This window comes from Emys orbicularis, chromosome 22 (assembly GCF_028017835.1).
Source record: "Emys orbicularis isolate rEmyOrb1 chromosome 22, rEmyOrb1.hap1, whole genome shotgun sequence".
Taxonomy (NCBI): domain Eukaryota; kingdom Metazoa; phylum Chordata; order Testudines; family Emydidae; genus Emys; species Emys orbicularis.
This window is the reverse complement of record NC_088704.1, coordinates 5,943,340-5,956,133: the sequence shown is the minus strand read 5'-3', so window position 1 is coordinate 5,956,133 and position 12,794 is coordinate 5,943,340. Positions and strand designations below refer to the sequence as shown.

The window sequence follows — 12,794 nt, the reverse complement described above, 5'->3', positions numbered from 1 at the left end:
GTTTTTATGTTAGGCTATGTCTACACTACTGCCCTAAGTTCCCTCTAAGTTGCACAGCTGCCTATTAAGCCCTGCGCAAGGGCTCAGAGCTGCGGCGGGGAGTGGCGCCTCTCCCCGCAGCCCGAGCACGGACCTGCCCAGGACTTGCCACGATCGGGGAGAGGCACCTCTTCCGCGAGCTGCTGCGGCGAGAGAGGGCTTGGGGGGGTGTGTGGAGGGGAGTCCTCTCTCCCTACCACAGCCCCGGGGCAGCCTGCTCCCCAAACCCTCATCCCCAGCCCCACCCCAGAGCCCACACCCCAACGCTCTGCCCCCTCCCGCACCCTGAATCCCTCATCCCCAACCCCACCTCAGAACCCACACCCCCAGCCAGACCCCTCATCCCCTCCGCACTCCTGAGCCCTGAGCCCTGAGCCCCCTTCCCATACTCCAAACCGCTCAGCCCCACCCACCCTCACCACATGAATTTTGTTATGTACACCAATATGAACGTGATGTGTCACATCACCTCCATATTGGTGCACATAACAAAATTCATACCGCACATGGACGTAAAAAATTAGAGGGAACTTTGCCACCGCTTATGTTAGCAAAATGTACGTTGCCTCAGAGGCATGAATATTCCGCCCCCCAAGCACAGCGCTATGTTGGCATAGCTTATGCTGCTCACAGGGGTGGTTTATTCAGGCTGACGGGAGAGCTCTCTCCCATCAGCATAGAGCATCTCCACCAGATGCACTGCAGCGGTATCGGTACAGCTGTGCCACCACAGCACAGCACTTTTCAATGATGCAAGGGGCAGACGGAATTCTGATAGTCAAAGGCCACATAAGGGCCATTCCACTGACTGGCCAGAGGCACTCAAATGTTAAACAGAATGAAAAATTATACAACATCTTACCCCTCTGAATCTCCATCTTCAATGGAATAATACTGAAGTCTCCTGAATGTATCTTTGTTCAAAACTAAAGGCTTTTCACATATTATCTGACAATTTTATTATAGCAATAACCTTGAAACTAAGTTTCCTAAAGCATGGCTCATTAAACCGCACTTATATTTTCCCATGCAATATTAAATGATACTGGCAAATATTATTACAGAAGTTAATAAAATATTGCATTTACTTAATATCAGGTATGCATGATAAAGACAATTTTTCTAATCAGCCTGCTCCCATTCCTCTTTTCTTCTCCCTTACTGACAACTCTGAAGAGACACTCTTTCACATACGGATTTTACCTGTTGAGCGCACTGGAAGATTTTGAACCTTGATCCCAAAACTTTTACGGGGCTCATCTTTCTCCAGAGATGGAAGCAGCTGGGATGTGGGTGCTGGAACTGCTGTAGACTGAACTGATCGTGCTGGTGACTCGTCACTTGAGCTGCTGCTGGAGTCACTGCTGTGAAAGGGGTAAAAGAAATGGCAACTCAGTGTGAAAAGAGAAACAGAGACAATGAGTGGAGGCTGATGGATGTTTTTAAAATTAAAAACATAAATCAGTTTATTTTTTCTTTTTACTACTGAACAGTTATACATGCTCACCATCAAAGGCCATAAGTGCACGCTACTGAATACTAAGGTACTATTCATATCACACACCATCTCACAGCAGCAGTCAAAAGCATGAAGACAATAACTATTCATTTCCCATATATAAATTATGTTACATTTTAAAATAGCAATTATCAATACCAAACTGTGCTAATGAAGAAAACTACTTGGAGTGGATTCTTTAAAAGTGTTTCCTTTTTCCTCTCTGATGCAGAAAACCCAGTTTCCCGAGCACACCCCTGCTTATACAAAGGAACTCATAATCATCTTCAAATATTCTCGTACAAAATCCTCAGAGGAGACAGGGAGAAGACAGTCAAAGAAACAGAATATGGGTAAAATGTCAAATAGATCCTGGTACATTCCATCATAATGGAGAAGAGTTAATTAAGTGTAATACAAAGTTTCATCAGTTTAGGAGTTGTGTGGGAAGACTGAAAAAACATACAGGTCTGCTGAGGCCTTAAAATCCCTTTCAGCATTCTCACACATAAAAGGAAATGCTATGGCATTGCCAGGTGCTTCTGTCAATCTGAAAATTGGCTTCATAGTTTCTCCACAATGTGGCAGCCACATCTTTAAAAGAAGATTCTGCCTGCCCTGGCCCCGCTGCCACCCCAGAGCCACTCCAGGTAAGCAGCGCCAGGCTGGAGCCTGCACCCCGAACCCCTCCCGCACCCCAACCCCCTGCCTTGAGCCCCCTCCTGCACTTCACACCCCCTGCCCCGAGCCCCCTCATATACCCTGCACCCCTCCTCTGCCCCAACCCCTTGCCCTGAGCCCCTTCCTGCACACTGCACCCCCTCCCACACCCCAATCCCCTGCCCCAGCCCTACATTCATGGCCCTGCATGCAATTTCCCCACCCAGATGTGGCAAAAAGTTTGCCCACCGCTGCTCTAAACTTAAGCGTGAGGGTTTATAGTCCTGGGGGGAAAAAAATTCTATGTTCTCATTTTCTAACACCTAACTCCTTTTTCTGAATTTTGCTTTTCATTAAGTCAAAATAATATCTTCAAGTTAATGTATTATGTACAAAAGTACTTTAATCAGTTTTAAATTTGTTGCTTTTCAATTTCACTTACTATTCCTTTGTTTTTATATTGTGAAAAATGATCAATAAGAGCAGGTCGTTTACCTTCTCTACACCATTAAAGCTCCAGTTAGGGCTGGGCTCCCATCTTGCTAGGCACCATACAAAACACAGAAGAGAGTCTCTGCCCCAAAGTGCTTAATTACAATTTAAAAGACAAGACATGAGAAGAACAAAAAAAAAACCAAACCAAACTTACCAGAAGTACACACCTTGTAAATTAATTTCTTCCTGGTTTTCCCTTTACAGAACAGCTCCCCACCCCTGCCAGCCTCCCATGTCTAGCAGCCAGCCAAACTTCTTCACAGTCCTTGCTCCTCCCACTCTCCCCTGGCTCCACAGCAAGACAGAGGGAATAATAAACTACCAAGAGTGCGTGAATGCCTGCTTGCAGCCACTTCCATTCCCTGTGATGGGAGCTGTGTCCCATGCTCATCCCCAGGGCAGGTGGCCCATATGAGCCAAGCCCTGATCCCCCAAGTGTCCCATTGATCAAAGGATTTCATTGAGGTATCCACAATGATGCCCAGGTCTTTTTCCCAAGCAATGCACAGGACTAGTTAAAATTATTTCTTCCAGTGCACATTACTTTGCACTTATCAACCCTCTGAATTTTATATCCCTGACTTGCTCATTCACCTAGCTTTGTTATTTCCCTCAGAAGTTTCTCACTGTCTATACTAGTCTTGACTAAATGCAGTTTTTGCCACCTCACCATTTCACTCCCTTTTTTTCAGACCATTAATATATTAAAAAACTTCCCTCCTAAAAATAAACCATGAGGAAACCTACTGGTAATCTTTTGCCCTGTGATCTTTTATTCCTTCTCTGCTTTCTGTTTTTTAGTCAATTTCTAATTCATGACAACATTTTACCTCAAGCTCTTCCATCAAAATGAAATCCTTCTGTGCAGTACCTTGGGGAGAGGGGAATACATAATTTGCACCATGCCAAGAGGTTTCTATTAGTCTAAAGGGGAATGCTGGTAATATCAATGATTAAGAAACAAATAGGCAAAAAATATGGAGAACTTCTTTGAAAGATGAGGCAGCACTTAATATCATATTGTTCCTTTTTAGAAGTGAGAATGCTGAAATAGATTTTATATATTTTCAATCTTCCTTCACAACTCCTAAGCTGTTAAAGCTCTGTATTACACTTAATTAAATCTTCTCCACGGTTAAACAGCACAATATTTTGCATTTTACACTTAACTCTACTAAAATTTTACCTGAGTGATATATGAGAGATACTTGTATTTTTTTAGGAATCAGAGTACAAAGTATGATCCACAGTGGTAGCACTTAACTGATACTTTATTATTCCTTTTTTGACTGGATTAGCCACATATAGCATTTTTGGATAGATTGTTTAAATACAGAGCATTCTGGTTTTAGTAAAGTGTTCCATTAAGAGAAAGAACCTCAGCACTAAGGATCCTGGGGCAGCCTTAGCAGAAGAACTAATGCAAACATCTGGACAATAGAGAAGAATTTTTCAGAGACGGTGATCATGCCCACAAACTTTTATTGATTTTGATGGGAGCTGAGTATGCATCTTCCTCTGCAAATTAGACCATTGGTTCTTAAAAATATATTGAAAAAGATAAACGCACCCATGTATAATCCTGAGACATGCCAGAAATGGAAGTTTTATAATCATTTCCTTAGTTTTTAAAGAGGAAAAAATACTAGAAAAGATCCAGTATGCAGACGATGTGTATTTTTGTTTTTTTAAAAAGAGAGAGAGAGAGAGAGAGAGAGAGAGAGAAAGAAAATGAGAATGAATGTTTCCAGCTGAAGAAACACAGAGGTAAGCATGGAAAACATTTGCATGCCTGAATTGGGGTATGATGGAATGCTTAATTACAGCTGTGTTCCAGGAGAGACATGGAAAACAAAATTAAAATAAGGCATTTGATAGCAAATAATACATATAATCTCAAAAAGGAAAAACAGATATCCTTTTAAGCCATCCTTCAAAACTGAAATGTGCTAGCTATATAGAGATGTACCCTACGCAACTAAGATTAGAATTTGGCTGTTCGTTTTCTAGCAAACAGTATGTAAAATACCTTCTCATTGTCAGCTTAGAAATAGAGGAATTTTACTAAGATTTCTTCCAATAAAACTTGTTTAACCGCAGTAATTCAGTTTTATATTTAAAGCAATTAGAAAAACAACTATTTCAGAAGCTAGGAAGTGTAATACAAGACGAAAACAGACGACCTTAAACAATCCTTCCCATCATGCTCGTTGACAAACTTTTCCACAGTTAATCAGTGACTTGTGTCAAGCCAAAAAGAGAGAGAAAATGGTTTCAAAGCCTATAAATTTATTTTCCCCCTCCGGCTATATTGCAAAAATCAGAATGTACATGTTTAATTTTTTCATAACTAAAATAAAATGTGCTCTGGTGCACAGCCTTTCCTCACAATAAGAAAATCTACTCTTCAGCATCCACGTAAACTTACTGGTACATAATGCTACCAAAAAAGAATAGCCAATCTTCTGAAATGTAGTGAGTGAGTGAGTGAGGGGAATATGGTGTTTAAACAAGGAGGATTTTTAATACCTCACAGCCCAGTCTATGGCCGGTTTTTATAACGGTGAATTTGTGTGACATCCCATTTCTTTTCATGGCATCACATTGTTGTCAAACGCAGATTTATGACTTCACTACAGGGAAAAGCAGAAAAAAACTGGGCTATGAGGGAGTATGTTTTTATTCAAATAAAAAAGTAAATTACAGTAAAGGGAATGAAAAAAAAGTGATTGGTCACAAATTGCTTTTCTTAAACATGTTTCATTCTTCAAGCTGGTTCTAGTGTAAAAGTCCTTAAAATAATAATTTGCCTTACAAAACTGGCTGGTGCTCATAACTAAATAACACTGAAAACATACCTAATAATAAGCAAGATAAAGTTATCTGTGTCCTTATTTTCTATTAAATCAAGAAAAAAAAAAAATCTAAAGAGCCCGATACTGCAATCTTATTCATGGTGGGCAGACTCCTGCGCCCATATAGGACCCCACAGACTTTATGGGATTCCGTCACTGTGTAATGGTCTAGCTGTGGGGATCAGATTACAGAATTGGAGGCCAAAACTTACTCGCATCACTGGTTTAAGTACCTAGAACATCTAAAGCCTTTTTTTCTGGTTTAAAATTGTGAGGGGGAAATCCCAAGTCACATTACAGTATCATAACATATATTCAGGTCTCTCTCTGTTCTTTCAATGACTTGAGAGAAAAGGTTTATACCCACCTTTCCATGAAAATACCATCTCTCAAGTAATTGTATTTTTTCAGTTCTGGCAACAAATAAGTGTAAATTATAGTATAATTTTATAATGTATGAAAAATGAATGCGCTTGAAAAAAATGAACACAAAGAAAGTTATTCTCTGTGTCCCCCAGCAAAAAGGAGATAAAAGAGAGACTCCAAACCAGTCCATGTAACAAGGATACCTGCTGTTCCTTGTCAATGGCAGGCTGTGCTGAATCAAGGGATCTCACAACCTGCCATACCCTTTTGCAATTTTAAAATGTGGGACAATTGTCGTTTCTGCGAATTGATTTCAGAACTCTGAGTCAGCTGTAACTGCGGTGGCTGCTGTTATTACAGCTACAACAATGAGGAAACACTGCAGCCATTCATGTAAAATAAATTACAAAGAAGCATTAATGTGCGCTGAAGGCAACATACCGACAAACTTCAGGTTTTAAAATCGAGTCCCTCAGAGTCAGAGTGGGTAAGAAACCCATCTGAAATCCTTTGTGATTTTTTTCAGGGGGAAATTTATGCCAAATTGCAACACAATAAATATTAAAATGACTTACTTATAACTCCCTTTAGAAAGAGCTTATAAGCATAATTGGTAACTGATCCTTAATTCTTTTAGCAGTACTCCGACATTAATTTTTCTCCAAAACTAACTGAAATCAGCAGCTCGGCCTAGATCAGCTAGAAGTCAATCAGCAGTCAGGATAATTTATAGGAAAAGACTATCTCCTTCAAAGATCTATTAAGGAAAGTAAGACAGGACAACTCTTATCAGCATGAAGCCCAGCTTACTAAATAGGTTATTCACTGTGCTTGGTGTCAGCAGAAGATTTCCAATTCTAGTCAGGAAATCACAAGTAGCTCGAACATGAAAACAATGTTTTCCTTCTTACCACATGACCAATGTTAAGTCGTGGTAGATTATTTGTATGCAAAAAATATCTACTAACCATTTACTCATATGCCACTGATTTCCACCATGAGGAAGTTTACCCCTTTTAAATTCCCCTGATGATACACAACATGCTTTTGAAGAATTCTCACATGGTCTCATGGACCTAACAAGGTAGATTTTCTGGCAGTATTTTCTTGCAACTTGACATACAGTTCTGAAAAGTTTAATTTATTGCTTATAAAAATAAATGGTTACTGCTGAAGGGGTGGGGGAGAAAGGATACTGCTAACTGCAAAGGAAAAAGTGTTCCCAATTGTTTAGTACTGCTGGCTCAGAGGTTTGTCATATTCCATGCCAGAAGTAGAGTAAGTCATCCCTTACACATTTTGTAAAGCACTCTGGGAACTTTTCTGGATGAAAAATTATGTATTGAAATAGGCAGACAGATAAGTTATTCAGATTTCTTTTACTGCATACAAGAGGTCTAGTACTCTAGAAATGCACAGTTTACACTACAATACAAAAAATTAAAATGACATTTAATCGTTCCCACAAACAATAGCTTGTCAAGCTCCTCCTTCCTCAGTGCCAGAATAAAGAGATATGCCTTTCTGCACATGCCTGCAAGGTCAACAAGTTCAGGTTATTTCAGACCAAAATAGGGAATAAAAGTTCCAAAGCTGAGGGCCTCTCTAGTTCAAATGCCTCTGTTGATTATAACTGCCATACATATACTATTACAGATATTTGTGTATCTCCTGTACAAGTCTAGTAGGAGCCACCCCATGAAACCTAATTGAACTCAGATCTATTGTTCTATTTAAGTCTCTCTCCAATAAACTGTAAGATGATTAAGTACAGGACTTGCAACAAGGCAAAACTCAGTCACCATCAGTCCCTAGTAACCCATGCTTCTGTTTCACTATAACCAGAGAGAAATTATTACAACTAGATTTCAAGTGTTGAAAAAAGTAGCTCCTGTAATCTCAAGAGGTGTGGTGTGGAGGTTTAACATGTCTCTTCTTCAGAGATGATTCACTTTGTTCTAATAACACTGACCTAAATAAGAAAGAGGATCAGCTGGGGGTGGCTCTGTATATACTAAATGCCCTGTAAGGCAACACTGGCACATGTCTAAGAATAACCTGTCCCTCAAGTCTGTGTCAAAGAATGGCTTTTTACTGGTTAAGATAAGAAGTCATTTAACCTAAACTGAATGACAACAGAAACTGAGTCAACCTACTAAAGATTCTCCTAATTTTTAGACCAAAATGTTAGAGTTTCTTACTCTATTTTCAGATTAGAGGGTAATAGTTGAGGTAGGTTCAGCACACTAATGCACAACATAGATTGTTTATGAAATGGAAGATCAGAGTTCAAACAAAGTTTTAATGAGTACATAAGTAGATTTGGCATGTACAAATGTCTGGAGGACCCAGGATTTGAAATAGATGGGGTGATACATCTAATCCTCTTTCCACATATTTCACTATGTCCACAATCTTGGCCTTACGGTACTTTAACGTTTGTATTCAAGAGCATATTGGGACATTCTCAGGTCTCTGAAAACTTGCCGCCCAAGGAATTTTGGTCTGTAAATGTCACACTTGTATACCTATAGAATAAAGTAATAAAGCACAGATGTGTGAAATCTGAAAGTATTGACAAAAATCAGACTGTGCATGAGCAGGGAATAATCATGCAACACCGGTGCATACAAAAAAAATCATATGCTGCTCAAGGGGGGAGAAAATCTATAAAAATGCTGCAATCACATAAAAGATGGTTATTAACCTTTTTGTAACTCTTGTTCTTTGAGATGTGTTGCACACATCCATTCCACGTTAGGTGCACACATGCTCTGCGCACAGTCACAATACATTTTTCCCTCAGTGGTACCCATCGGGCTGGCTCTACCACCTTCTGGTGCCGCGCGCTTATAGCGCGGCATAAGGGGACCAGCTGTCCTCGCACCCTCTCGGTACCTTCTTGCCAACTATCTCCAACAGAGGGGAAGAAGGGTGGGTCATGGAATGGACATGTGCAACACATCTTGAAAAACAACAGTTACAGAAAGGTTAGTAACCGTCTTTTCTTCTTTAAATGCTTGCAGAAGTCCATTGCACATTAGGTGACTCCCAAGCAGCATCCTAGAAGGTAGGTTCAGAATTCATGAAGATGTGGATTGCAACACTCTCCTACCAAACCCAGCCTCATCCCTAGCTTGCTGGGTGATGACATGGTAGGAAGAAAAAGTATGCACCAACTACCAGGTTGCCGCTGAGGAAGCTTGTGCTCTCGTAGAATAGGCAGTCAGGACAGCAGGTGATGGGACACCCTGCATTCACACATGCTATGAGCAGGCAGAAGTGATCCACAATGAAATTCTCTGAGCCGAATGCATAGGCCTTTCGTCCTATCTGCTACTGCCACAAAGAGCTGCACGGATTTATGGAACAGCTTGGTCCTTTCTATATAGAAAGCTAAGACATGCCTAACATCCAGCGTGTGGAGACACTGCTCCCTCCCTATTCTTGTGCAGTTTCGGGAAGAAAACTAGCAGGAAAATAGCCTGATTACTATGAAACCATGTTCAGGAAGAACATAGGGTGTTGTATCTTGTCCTTAAAAACACCGTGTATGGGGGTTCTGAAGTAAGGGCCCTGATCTCTGAGACCCTCCTGGCCAAGGTAATTGCTATCAGAAAGACAAGCTTCCAGGAAAAGTATGACAGGTATGACTGATGCCAGTGGCTCAAAGGGAATGCCCGGGAGTCTTGTCAAGACCAGGTTTAAGTCCCACAGGGGAATGGGTTCCCGGATCTGCCAATGTAGCCTTTCTAAGCCCATAAGGAGGCGAATAGACATTTCGTGTGAAAAAACTGACTGACCATCTACGGGAGGATGAAAAGCTGAGATGGCTCCTAGATGCACTTTAACAGATGAAATAGCTAGGCCTTAATGTTTCAGATGAAGCAGATACTCCAGCACAGTCTGGAGAGGTGGCCTAGTGGGTGAGAGGGGTCGATGGCATGATCCAATGGCGAAATGCTTCCACTTGGCGAAGTAGCTCCAGTAGATTGTTTCCTGCTGCCTAGCAAAACCTGGTGGACTTGCTCTGAACAGGCCAGTTCCACAGGATTTAACCATGGAGCTTCCACACGGCCAGGTGGCGAGCACTGAGGTTTGGGTGGACCATTCGGCCATGATCTTGCAAGATCAGGTTGGGGGTGGGCAACCTTGGGGTTGCTCCTGACAGGTCTAGTAACGTGCAGAACCAGTGTTGGGGGCTATAAGAATAACCCTCACCCTGTCCCGCTTGACCATTAGTAAGATTTTGTACATGAGAGGAATGGGGCGGTGGGGGGAGGCAATGCGTAGAACAGGTGCTTTGTCCAAGGGAACAGGAAGGCATCTGTTAGCAAGCCTGGGCTGCAGCCGCACAGGGAGCAAAACTGATGACATTTCCTGTTCTGCATGGTCACAGGTCTATGAGGGGAATCCCCCACTGCAGGAAAATGGTCCTTACTATATTGGAGCAAAGGGACCACTTATTGTGAGAGGAGAAAGACCTGCTGAGGTGATCTGCCAGCTTGTCTGGGCTCCCAGAAGGGGAGAAGCTTCGAGATGGATTGAGTGCTTCATGCAGAACTCGAACAAGTGAATGGCCTCTTGACACAGGGGAAGAGCGGGCCCCTCCCTGCCTGCTGATGTAAAACATGGCTGCCGTGTTGTCCGTAAGGACTCATACAAGCTTGCTAGCGATGTGGGGTAAAAATGTGGCTTGCTAGGTGGACCGCTCTGAGCTCTCTGATGTTTATATGCAAGGAGAGCCCCTCCTTGTGTCCTGAGGTGCCCCAGGTGAGCCCCCCAACCTAGCTCGGATGCATTTGAGATTAGGGATACCAAGGGTTAGGGTCTGACAAAGGGAATGCCAAAGCCTACCGACTGGGGATCCCTCCACCATTCGAGGGAGGCAAGGACTGGAGTGAGAACTGTGAGCACCGAGTCTAAATGATGATGGTTCGGTAAATACACCAAGGCCAGCCAAGCCTGAAGGGGTCTAAGGCACAGTCCCACAAGCTGCACCACATGTGTGTGTCCGCAGCCATATGACCCAATAGTCTTAGGCAGAAATGGGCTGTCATGACCAAGTGGGCCTTGACCTGTGATATCAGTGGCAACATTCTTTGGAAGTGGTGTCCAAATAAGCCCACTGGGAGGAAGACCTGACCTGGGTAGAATCAAGCACCACTCCAATAAACTCTATCCTCTGTACTGGGATGAGTGTTGACTTCTGCTCGTTTATCAGCAGGACAAGAGCTCAAAAGTTTGCTTGAACGAGATGGATGCTGGCTTTCCCCTGGGCCTGGGACCAGCCAGTCATCGAGGTAAGGATACACTTGCACCCCTTGTCGTCTCAGGAAGGCTCCACCATGCATTTCGTGAAGACCCATGGGACTGCTGACAAGCCGAACGGGAGGACAGTAAACTGGTGGTAGGTCTGCTTCACAACACAAGAAACCTTCTGTGGCCTAGAAAAATGGAGATGTGGAAATTGGCATCTTTCAAATCGAGTCTCCTGGATCCAGGGAGGGAATGATGGAGGCCAGGGAGACCATGCGGAACTTCGGCTTTTTGAGAGAATTGTTGAGGCAATGCTGGTCTAGGATAGGTTGTAGACCCCCTTTGGCCTTTGGGATTAGGAAATAACGGGAGTAAAACCCTTTCCCCCTCAGGTTCTGAGGCACCTCCTCCATGGCTCCTATCCCGAGGAGGGCTAGCACCTCCTGGGATAAACATTGCTCATGAGAAGGGTCCCTGAAGAGGAACAGGGATGGGGGGTTGGAGGGAGGGGTGGAGCTAAACTGAAGCATATAACCTTCCTCCACTGAACTCAGCACCCAACGGTCTTTGGTGATAAGGGATCACGCCAAGCTGAAGTGGGAGAGGTGATCCGAAAACAGGTGAACAGGATCTGGTATAGGAACTGGTATAACGCCTTTGGGCGCCCCCATTCAAAGTTCTGTTTGGAGCCTTCGGCGTATCGGGAGGGCCAGGCAGCAAGGCTGAGGCAGACGGGGGCGGTTGTCTGCACCTATAACCTCGGCTTTGCTTTTTGAGCAGACCCTGAGAGGGTGGCAGAGCTGAGTAGCAGGCCGGTTGTTCAGGCCTGACATGCTTCCTTGAAGGAACTGGGGCAGACACACCCAGGGACTTGAGGGTAGCTCTGGAATCCTTCGAACCCTGGAGCCTTGGGTCTGTTTGCTCTGAAGAGTGCAAAGCTCTCTCGAATGGAAAGTCCTAAAGGGACTGTTGAACCTCCAGCCGGTAGACCCGAGGACTGGAGCCAAGAGCACCTTCGCATGGCTACCACCGATGTCATGGCTTTGGCTGACACATCCGCTGCATCCATGGCAGCTTGAAGGGAAGCCCTGGCTATAGCCTTCCTGTCTTTCACCTGAGCAGAGAACTCCTGCCTGGATTCCTGGGGGAGCAAGTCCGTGAACTCTGACATGGAGTCCCAGACACTGAAATTGTACCTCACTAGCAATGCCTGCTGGTTGGAGATGCAGAACTGTAAGCCGCCAGTAGAACACACCTTTCTACCAAAAAAGGGCAGCTTCTTTGAGTCTTTTGCTTTGGGGATCACCCCTTGCAGCCCCTGCCGGTCTCTTTCAGTGGCCTACGAGACCAATAGGGGTTCGGGGGGGGGGGGGAGGGGAGTCGAAGTTTAAGTATTCATACCCCTTCACGGGAACAAAGTACTACTTCTCTGCCCTCTTCAAAGTGGGGGCAGAAAGGATGGTGTTTGCCACCGCGTTTTGATTGGATCCATGATGGCCTCATTGAGAAGTAGAGGCAACTTTGACGGGGCTACTACGGCCAAGATGTCAACCAAACTGTGGTAGGACTCTAACTACCTCCACTTCCAGCCATAGGTTTGAGGCCACTCTCTTCAATAGCTC

The 12,794-nt window shown here is 43.7% G+C and overlaps 1 protein-coding gene across 2 annotated transcripts in view; it reads right to left on the bottom strand.

The window, feature by feature from the left end:
* Positions 1-12,794, bottom strand: part of LOC135893422 (msx2-interacting protein-like) — a 59,497-nt gene that overhangs the window by 28,672 nt on the left and 18,031 nt on the right. For both annotated transcript variants that reach the window (XM_065421236.1, XM_065421235.1), the window contains exon 2: positions 1,243-1,403. The gene's annotated coding sequence lies outside the window, so the exon portion shown is untranslated. The remainder of the gene's footprint in view (positions 1-1,242; positions 1,404-12,794) is intronic.